Source organism: Solanum tuberosum, unplaced genomic scaffold, assembly GCF_000226075.1.
Source record: "Solanum tuberosum cultivar DM 1-3 516 R44 unplaced genomic scaffold, SolTub_3.0 scf00119, whole genome shotgun sequence".
Lineage (NCBI taxonomy): Eukaryota > Viridiplantae > Streptophyta > Magnoliopsida > Solanales > Solanaceae > Solanum > Solanum tuberosum.
In genome coordinates, this window is record NW_006239045.1 from 587,482 (window position 1) to 594,747 (window position 7,266).

Here is a 7,266-nt window from a genome sequence, read left to right on the forward strand (position 1 = left end):
AAAATTGAGTTGTTGAAAAAATGTATCAAATAGTAAGTGTTGAAAAAATATTTCAAATACTAGTTGACATATAAATCATCATTGACTCATTTTTTATAAGCAATTACCTATTTTTATGGTAGTTGTGCCATATAGTAAGTGTTGTATTGTAAAAGGTTAATGCATGAATTGAACACTCTTTTTAAGATAAGAATATATATTGGTGTAGGACTGTGCAAGGACAATATCCGTATTAAAATTATTGAATAGTGCAAGGTAGATGTTAAAATAGAAAAGTTGTGAAGATATGACTAACCATACTATGCAAATTTTGTAAATAAACTTAATAGTTGGAGCTCACATTAATCTGTTAAAAAATTATTGTTTTTTCATTGAAATTTCATTCAACAATTCTATTTCTGAGAAGACGTCTAGTTATTGCCTCTCTACTTAAAGGTGCAGCTGCAGCAGAAGCTCATTCTTTTTAGCTAACAGCGTATCACTATTGTCATTATTTTCATAATCCTCTTTTGTTGTGCGAGGAAGTTTTCCTGTTTGTTCAGCAGCTCAAAGTTGCAGTATCTTGAAAGAGTCAGTGAGACAATTACCTGTTACAATACGTGTAAATCAATGTCGTTTACATATAAACCATTTCGGGTACTTTAAGGATGAGCTGCCAAATTTCATCATGACAAATAAATAAACAATAATCAAATTTGGTATCGAATTTTCAGAATTTTTGAGATTCCGCACGAGGTGCCTTATGAATAACCACAGATCAAGTCATTACATCCCATTGAGATTTAGTGTGGGTGTCACTCACAACGTAGCAAGATCGTGAGAAAAACTCACTTCGCTCTCTTTCGAATGTTTATTCCTCTTTATTTCTATGCTCAAACTCAAATCTTCTACCAGCATATGCATACATCTTAATTTCTAGCGACCCAATGTCACCGCAAGTATGAATCAAACTTAGTAATAATTCAAGTTTCATTCAAAAATCAAAATCACAAAAGATTAAAATATCCAACAACAAATCTTACCCATTCAATAAAGTCAAAACCTAATTTATTAAATTAACTTAACAATTTTATTTAATTGGTTACCCACTGCATGTTTGACTCTTAAATTATACCATTGTAATAATATTATGAAAAATAAATATATCTTTGTAATTAATGAAGTTGTGTGATTACTATTTAGTAATTAGACTTTCCAAGCATACCCTAATCTTATTTCGTGGCAGAAAAGAGAGGAAGATAAATGTTGCAGCTTCTGCAAATAATCTAACAGGTTTTGAAAAGTTTAGCATTAATGACATAGTATTGATTGACGAGAAGCGTTATGGAGTTAATGATAGACTGAAAGATTCGAGACAAACTTTAATTAGAATCTAAAGGTTTCATGTTGAACAAGATTAAAACAAAGTACCTGAAGTGCAAGCTCAGGACTACAGTTTGAAATAAAACACATGAAAGATGCAATCACATATTACAATTTTTTCATGTTTGGTTCAATTTTGAGAAATATTTTCTTTAGAAACACAAGTTCCTTAAAAAAAAAAAAAATGACTTCCCGAGGGAAAACAAGTTCCACAAGTGATAGTGTGGTACTCCACTTCTCCCTATCCTTCAACGCACCCCTCCCCCACTTCTATAGTGTTTGCCTAGATTATATGTAAAAACTTTTAAGACTATTATTGCTTTACTTACTAAAAACCGGAGAAAATCACAAATTTTCCTGAAAAGCATTTCCCCTCAAGCTAAACACACTCGAATGTCACTAATTTGCCAAATACTTCATGCAGCTCCTCCTTTGGAAGTTCCTGCTGAGTGGCTTCTGTTGCTGAAAGAGGCACATCATAGTCTACGGCTGAAAAGGAGCTCTTAACGAGAAGAAAATGAGTCGACTTAGTCATTCAGTCCACAACAACCCAAATAGAATCATACTACCGAGACCACATTCCTCATCACAGAAAAGTAAAAATTATCATCAGTTCACAGTCTTCTCCTGATGTACTGTCAATAATGTCACACAAAAACATTACATGTCATCAAACAACAATCATCACTTCATGTGGCGCATAAATTATCTAGAGTATATTTAGAATGCATAATTACATCGAACGGTAAGATTTGGATCTAAACTCTTCAATCTCTTTCCGTTTCACCCAAGGAAAGGTGTTGTCGAGACTTGCAAGACTTAAATTGAAAAATAACCTGTAAAAATTGCTAAATAAAGAAAACAAAATTAGTGCATGGAGACAAAATTATCTCTAAATCTATAAAATTCCAAAAGGAGTTTATTCTCAAAATCCAAAATCAAACAAGTAAATCTAGACCAAAATAGCTATCTGAAACGCCCTCATATGACACATATTATTTTCATTAGAACTTCTAGATAATTCATAAAATGCTAACTCATGCTTTCTCGAACTTTTCTCCCCGTTATTTTCCTTTCCCCTATTTATTGTTATTCTTTTCACAGTACATTAAAAAGAGGCTGGAGGGGTCTGAGAACAATTTTACAACGCTATCACTTTTCTCGGGTTCAAATACATATAAATTAGTTTGACAGTGAAACAGTGCATCTAGTTAATTAAGTGTCAACATGAAGTGGTACTTTTAGAAAAGTTGTTCTAGTTGTAAATTTTTATTACCACACTAGAGAAACTAATTCTAAATGGAACAACTTATGTTGACACATAGTTAAATAGATTCATTATTTCACTATCAAATTCTTAATGTATCTGAAGACGAGAAAAGTGATAGGGTGTAAATCATTTTCTTAACCCTTCTAGCCTCTTTTAATATACTATCAAAAGAAGAACAATGAATAAGGGAAAGGTAAAGATCGGGGAGAAAATTTGAGGATGTAAGAGTTAAAATTTTACTAATTACCTTCTTCAAGAAGACCTAATCAAAATCAAATGATCCACCTGAGGATCTTTCATACATCTATTTTGGTCTGATTTTACTTGTTTGGATTTGGATTTTGAGAACACTTTTGGAATTTGATATATCTAGAAACTTATTGATGATTTGAATCCATGCACTTATCTATTTTCTTTACTTAGCATATTTTACTTAGTTTACATATTATTTTTCCTCTATTAAAGTCTTGTCTTAGCGACACTTTTCTTGGGTGAAAGAAGAAAAATTGAAGATCGTAGATCTAAAACTTATCGTTTCCGTATAATCTAATTATCCATTCCAAATGTTCTCTAGATTATTTATGTATTATATGAAGTGATGGTCCTTTTTTATGACTAAAACATTATGTGATAAGGTCATGTAATAATATGGACTTAATTTTATGTGATAATGTGGACTTGCTGGAAAATAGTAACAAATAACATGAATATAAGCGTACCACATTGTTTTTGTCTTCGCTTGAATGCATCATCTATGCAATTTCTATTAGAAATCTGGAAACTCAAAAAAACACAATAAAGTAAAAGTGTTTCATCAATTTCATATTCAATCATATCATCACACACAACCACAACGCGAAAGTAGTTGTTAGTGGGTGTGCCTATCAACTAGAAATGGTCCATTTTTGTGCTCCACGTTCTGGAAACGCAAATGTGATCTCCAAGAGAAAAATACTCATTTTCTTGTTATTACATATAAATAAATACAAATTAGTAAAGTCTGAATTTCCTTCTACCAAGAATAAGGATCCACAAACAAGTTTAAAAAAATCAAGCTAAAATCTCTCAAAAATAGAATTACCAATCCTAGTAAATATGTTTAGATAAAAATAAAAATCACCCCATCCAAAAAAAAAAAACCTAAAAAATCAAATCAAATTTCTCTAAAGCATGTTCATTCAATTTGTTTGACTCGAATGTTCTAAACACCTGTGAATACTTAAAAAAATTAGAATTCTCCATTCGACCAAAAGATAAACATATAAAAATCTTGAGAGACAGATAAAAAACAAAGAAGAGGAAAAACAACCCTATGCCAGAAAAAATTATTTAACTCAATGTGTGTTTACATAAAATATTTTTTTTAAAAAGGTAAACCTAGGTATTATACCTAGAGGCAGTGGCGGAGGGAGGATTTTCATCAAGGGGGTTTAAAAAAAAATTAATCACGTAAATAATATCCATAAATAAACGGGTCGAATCGGATATAAATGGGTCGGATTAAACGGTCGAATCAAGAAGAAAAGGTTTTTAAATATTTGACTTAATAATTAGGGATTAAACTAATAAATCTAAATTTCCAATCAGCGATTTAATTTTTTGGAACTAAACATCGTTTTCTGATTGCATTATTATTTTTTAAAAAAAATTAAAACGCCTAAAATATAAGCTGATAAAAATATGCATCTGCCCGGAATCAAACACACGCGACCTCGCGTGCAACAGAGCGAATTCCTGAACCCCAAACACCACTGAGCTACACCTTCGATTTATGTTCAAAGGGTTCAATAGTATATATATACACGTAAATTAAAATTTTAATTTTATATATATAGTGTAATTTTTCGACGAAGGAGATTCGGACCTCTTGATTCAACGTAAATCCGCCCCTGCCTAGAGGTATGAAATGAGTGCTTCATGTATATATTTAAGGTTTGAAAAAAAAATCATCTAATGCCAGTAAACATGAACATTATTTTAGACAACATCAAAATTACCCCATCAATAAAAATAAATAATCCATCAAACTATTATTTTATTTTTAAAAAAGAAGAAGAAAATTTCTCAAAAGCATTTTCGTTCCATTTCGTCAAATGAAATTTCTCCAACAACGAAAAGTGTTACAAAAACATATCATGATAATTCCTCATTAAACCAAAGAAATAAAAACAACAAATTTTGAGAAGAAAAAAAGTAGAACAATCTATGTTAAAAAAGAGTTAATCAAATGAATGTTTCACATATATGTTTAAGGATTGAAAAAACAAGCGGAAGAAGAGTGAAATTCATCATACATTTGCCACAAGTAAATAGGGTTTTTCGAAACTTGAATCTGTTAGAATAAACAATAAACACAACTATTAATACTTCGTTAGATCATCATGAACACATATATAATATAGTGAAATACATGAAAAGATCGTGTGTACCTTTAATATTTGGCTTATGAATGAACAACCGAAGACGAGCTAGGCTAGATCTTCCTTTTCTTAAGCTAACGACGGCTGACATCTTATGAAAATGCATTTTAGGTTAAGCCAAAAGAGGGGATCTATAGCCTCATATTTATAGGCTTAAAAGTTTTAACCTATTGTCTCCAATTATGGGTTTACTGGTCTTCAACAGGCCTACACTAGTGTCAGTCCACAGCTATGACATGAAATGAATATAGGCTCATATGAAATCCACACAAATACATGATTTGTGTCTTGTACAATTGCTAACATTTAGCCCGTTTTACTAAAACCTAATAATAAGATAATGTTAAGTCCACAATTAATAAATAATTATAGCATTCTCCCACTTGGACAACATTAACTTAATTAGGCTGAATAGATAGTGGTCATAAATATGTCATGTTGGAATGTCATTTTCCAACATGGTTTAGTCAAACAAAACCTTCGATACCAAAATAGAGTAGTATTTGCACCGCTCAACGACACAAGACCTATCCATAATTACTGACATTGAAGTTTTGTGGACATAAATAGATTACAGATCGATTTTTTTCATTGGAAGTCCTTTGAACGAATTTTTGTAACCACATGTGCACCATAGAAAACTGCAATTTTGTCGTATAAACGTTAGTTATATGATTATACTTTTATTTAGTTCATTTTTCAAGAATATATATTATTTTTATGTTTTGATTCACGAACTTGATTTAAAAATTGAGATTTTACCCCTAAAATAAATTTTGAGGTTTTGAAGGCCAATCGAAGTCAAATTTGACTGAATAGATATGAATTCCCTAAGGAATGGGTAAACCAATTGTGAAACAAAATTACAGTTTTGATCATCTTTGAAAATGAGAAACAACCTATGGCTTGGTGTTCATATTTATGGAATATAATTGTAAATACATTTTGTTCCTTTTTCTTCTTTGATTATGAAACATTGTTATGAAATTAGAAGTGTTTTATTTTAATACTAGTGGTGGTAGTCCGGGAGTTGCCCGGGCCAAACAAGAAAAAATTCATCTTACTTATTTTGTTATACATAGTAGATAAATCGGCAAGGACAATATGCGTATAAAAAGATTGAATAGTGCAAGGTAGATGTTAAAATAGAAAATTAAAGTTGTGAAGATATGACTAACCATGCTATGAAAATTTTGTAAATAAACTTAATAGTTGGGGCTCACATTAATCTGTTAAAAAATTGCTGTTTTTTCATTGAAATTTCATTCAACAATTCTATTTCCAAGAAGACGCCTAGTTAATCAAATGAATTTTTCACATATATTGAAAAAACAAGGGGGAAAAGAGTGAAATTCATCATACATTTGCCACAAGTAAATAGGGTTTTTCGAAACTTGAATCTGTTAGAATAAACTATAAACACAACTATTAATACTTCGTTAGATCGTTAATTAACACATATATGATATAGTGAAATACATGAAAAGATCGGGTGTACCTTTAATATTTGGCATATCAATGAACAACCGAAGGCGAGCTAGGCTAGATCTTCCTTTTCTTAAGCTTACGACGGCTGACATCTTATGAAAATGCATTTTAGGTTAAGCTAAAAGAGGAGACCTAGCCTCATATTTATAGACTTAAAAGTTTTAACCTAGTGTCTCCAATTATGGGCTCACTGGTCTTCAATAGGCCAATACTATTGTCAGCCCCACACCTATGACATGAAATGAATATAGGCCCATATGAAATCCACACAAATACATGATTTGAGTCTTGTATAAGGGTGGCAATTTCAGCCCATATAAGTGAAATGGAACCATTTTGCCCATATTAAATTAAATGGATCACTCATATTTTTTAAATGGGTAAATATGAACTTCAACCTATTTAAGCTCATAGAAATATGGACGAATGGGTAAACATAAGAATCCATATATACCCATATTTCACTCTTTTATCGTAAAAATCTCTAATTACGCTATTTATTTTTGAAAATAAAATATAAAAAAGGAGGTGGGGTGGGGTGTAGTGGGGTGGATGTGGTGGTGGGGAGGCAAAAGAATTTTTCTTTCGGAAATTTTTATAAAACTTTGTTGGGTGTGGGTGGGGGGTTGGTAAATTTTTTAAAAATAAATATTTAATTTTTTACTTTTCTGAAAAAAATATATTTTAAAAGTTTTTTTGGGGGTGGGTGCAGGTGGGGGTAGCGGA